General features: G+C 42.7%; 1 non-coding gene across 1 annotated transcript; it reads left to right on the forward strand.

Annotated features, from left to right (window-relative positions):
• The first annotated feature begins 718 nt into the window (after positions 1-718).
• Positions 719-838, forward strand: LOC118661938. Its single transcript, XR_004969538.1, has one exon. It is a non-coding gene; the product is annotated as a small nucleolar RNA SNORA61 (small nucleolar RNA).
• Positions 839-3,976: the final 3,138 nt, after the last annotated feature.

Genomic DNA, 3,976 nt, shown 5'->3' on the forward strand with positions numbered 1-3,976 from the left:
AAAATGAACAGTGGTTCAATGAATGCAAGATTGATTCCTTAGCTCCTAGCACAGTGATGGCGAACCTTTGACGCGTGTCAGAGGTGACACGCGAACTCATTTTTTTGGTTGATTTTTCTTTGTTAGATGGCATTTAAATATATAAAATAAATATCAAAAATATAAGTCTTTGTTTTACTATGGTTGCAAATATCAAAAAATTTCTATATGTGACAGGGCACCAGAGTTAGTTTAGGGTTTTTCAAAATGCTGACACGCCGAGCTCAAAAGGTTCGCCATCACTGGTCTAGCAGAAGGCCTAACAGCGAATTCCTTACATTATTCCTTAGCTGTTTTCACACAAATCCGTAATGTATATAAAGTGAGGTTTCAGTTTCATTAACAACATGCATATCTTGTATTTGAATTGAAAAATGTGTTCTTGTTTTCATATAAAGACAGAAAAAAATAAATCTCCCCTCTATGCGGTGGAACTACAAGGCTAAGTAGATACTCCTGGGGACCCCATGTTTTTAAATTGCATCTGCATGAAAAATGTACCATTTTACATCACTGTGGAGAAACAGCCTCATTCTGAATTGAAGAGCAAACGGAAAGTGTCCCAACACATTTCTTCCTGGCCTGAGAGTCCCCCTTCCATCCCCTCATCCTGAAACTTCCCTAATTAGACCCAGATTCCTGAAGCCCTGAGCCTGTGGAAGTCAAGAAACGTCATGAGACCCTCCAGTTCCCTTTCCCATCGGATCTGAACACCGATCTTGGTGGTCGCAGAGGAGGAAAAGTAATAGTGAAGCTGGCCTCACAGTGCCTACAGCCTGTGGGCTAGTTTCAAACAGGGTTGAAAAAAAAAAAAAAAAAAAAAGAAACGTCATGAGGACACACCCTCCGCCCAATCTATCCCTAATCCACCGATTTCTCAACCTTCTGTTTGTATGAGAGGGAGCATTTTTAAAACACACCTTACTCCAGACAATGAATTCAAAGCTCTTAGTAAAAATCTGCATTTGTCATGAGCTTGCTGGGTGATTCTGTGGTTGGGAAGCCTCAAGCACTTCCTCCCTCTCAACACCTCCTTTAGCCAGCCTAATCCTCCACTGTGGCTTGATGCTCCCCGGCTCCAAGGCAAAAATAGCCAAGGATTCCTAATTCCGGTGTCCCTGCTCCTCCGCGTGTACAGTCCCACTCACAGCGTGTTTTTAAGTAGCTAAAACAAGATGGGCAGCAATTGGGCAGCATTGGTCACGTGACATACTTTTTGACCCAGAGAGTGATTCCAAGGACCTCTTTTATGGGTCCTTAAATTCCAGAACCCCCTCTGCACTGCACTCTGGGTGATCTCATCCAGTCCCACGACTTGTTTTTTTAATGTATTTTTTATTGATTTCAGAGAGGGAGGGATAGGGAGAGAAACAGAAACATCAATGATGAGAGAGAATCATTGATTGGCTGCTTCCTGCACGCAGGATTGAGCCCGAAACCCAAGTATGTGCCCTGACCAGGAATCAAACCGTGACTCCCTGGTTCATAGGTTGGTGTTCAACTATTGAGCCACACTGGCTAGGCCAGTCCCATGACTTTAAATGCATCCATAGGTGATAACTCCCAAATGTGGATCTCCAGCTTTGACCTCTTCCCTAAACTCCAGAGTCTATATCAGGCTCCTTATTTGACATCTCCACTTGGATGACTAATTGGCAACTCATACTTAACCCTTAATTTCCTCTTCCCCCCCATCCCAAATCTGCTTCTTCCTCATCTCAGTAAATTACACCACCTTCTACTTCTTCACTGAGGCCATCCTTGTTTCCTCTTTCTCTTACCCCCTCCCCACACAGCCAGTTAGTTCATCAGCAAATCCTACCAGTTCTGTGTCCTAAATTTATGGCAATCCGTTTCTACTCCTCTCTGAACTAGGGGTCGGCAAACTACTGCCCAGTGAAGCAGACAAATCCAGCATGCAACCGCCTGTTTCTGTATCGCCCAAGGGCTAAGAAGGATTTTTACATTTTTAGAGGGTTCAAAAGGAGGAAGAGGTGCCCGACAGAGGGGAAGAAAAGGCGGTGCCTTAGAGAGTTTATGTGGCTCACCAAACCTGAAATATTTATCTGATCCTTTACAAAAAAGTTTGCTTCTCTCACCTAGACAACTTCCCTGTAATCATGTTCCTTACTATACCTTGACTGTAAATATTTTAAAAATGTAAATCAGGCCCTAGCAGGTTTGGCTCAGTGGTTAATTAAGAGTGTCGGCCTGCGGACTGAAGGTCCCGGGTTCGATTCCAGTTGAGCACATACCTCAGTTGCAGGCTCAATCCTGGCCCTGGTCAGAGAGTGTGTGGGAGGCAACCAATCGATGTGTCTCTCATGTTGATGTTTCTCTCTCTGTCTCTCCCCCTCCCTTCCACTCTCTCTAAAAATCAATGGAAAAAGATCCTCAGGTGAGGATTAACAAAAAAAATAAATAAATAAATCAGACCAATCAAAATAAAGCCCAAATACCTTACCACAGTCCAAAAGGCAACCGTGGTCTGGCTCCTTCTCTAATCTCAGTGACCACTTCCTCCCACCACACCCAGCCGTTCAATCTCCAGGCTTTCCAAACAGCTTAAATGCCTACATGCATCAGGGCCTTTGCACTTACTGTCTACTTGGAGTTCTCTTGCCCAGATCTTGTCCCATGGACTCTGGACTCTGCAGGCTGCTCCTCCTCATTCAGGCTCCAACTCCCAATATCACCTCTTAGAGAGCCCACCCTGTGTAAGTAAGCCTGTCCCCAGGTTACCCTCTATCACATGATCTGGTTTTATTATCTAAATAGCACTGGTCACTATTTGAGAGTATCTTGTTATTTATTTTCTTGTTTATTACCACCCAGTCCCACTGGAATTTAATCTCCAAGGGAGCAAGGTCTTTGTTTTGTGCCAGATAGATCCCTGAGACCAGACACAATCTGTAGTGGGTGTTCAAAAAATATTTGCCGAGTGAATAAATGAAATGATACAACATATAAACCACTTAGCACATCAACATAGAGCAGTTGCCCAATAAATCCTAGTTCCTCTATCTAGTATTTTAATTGCCATTTTTCACGTGGAGAAGCTGAGATCCAAAGCTGTTAAGTGACTTAGCTCAAACCATACTATGAGTCAGGGTTAGAGCTGAGAATAGAAACGAGAGCTCTTAACTGCAGACTAGTTTTCAGACATAATTGTCATTACATTTGATATTATTTAGTTCCCACTCTATTAAGAAGTTTGATATTTCAAGGCAATATTTTTCTACCCTCATTCACATTTATAATTCAGCCTTTTTGGATTTTAAGTAAATATAAGTCTTTTAGAACATTTATGAAGATGTTAATAATGTAAAACTTGTAGCATCTACAAGTTTTATGTAAAACTAGTATCTCCCCTGAATTCACTTTCCTTAAAAAAACAAGATTTATCTTTCTCTCCAGATTTCCATGGTGCTAAATTTTTATCTTCCTGGGTGGGAAACATGAACCCCAGTACTAACTCTCCATGACAATTAATGTCCTTCATCAATGTCGCCACGATAAACTATCAAGACCCTGCCTCATACTCTATAGCCTGTAGATCCTGACCGCTAGGATCAAAGTTATTCTAGCGATGTAGTAGGTGAGCTGAGAGCACGAAGGAGTCTGGATTTAACAAACATTTCCCTAGGAACAGCTTTAGAGATGGTGCAAGCACAAGATAAAAAATGTGTCCCAAAAGAATAAGTTTGGGCCATGACCGGTTTGGCTCATGGACTGAAGGTTTGGCTCAGTGGATAGAGCGTTGTAGGCCTGTGGACTGAAGGGTCCCAGGTTCGATTCCGGTCAAGGGCATGTACCTTGGTTGCGGGCACATCCCCAGTAGGGGGTGTGCAGGAGGCAGCTGATTGATGATTCTCTCTCATCGATGTTTCTAACTCTCTATCCCTCTCTCTTCCTCTCTGTAAAAAATCAATAAAAT

This window comes from Myotis myotis, unplaced genomic scaffold, assembly GCF_014108235.1.
Source record: "Myotis myotis isolate mMyoMyo1 unplaced genomic scaffold, mMyoMyo1.p scaffold_m19_p_1, whole genome shotgun sequence".
Classification (NCBI taxonomy): Eukaryota; Metazoa; Chordata; class Mammalia; order Chiroptera; family Vespertilionidae; genus Myotis; species Myotis myotis.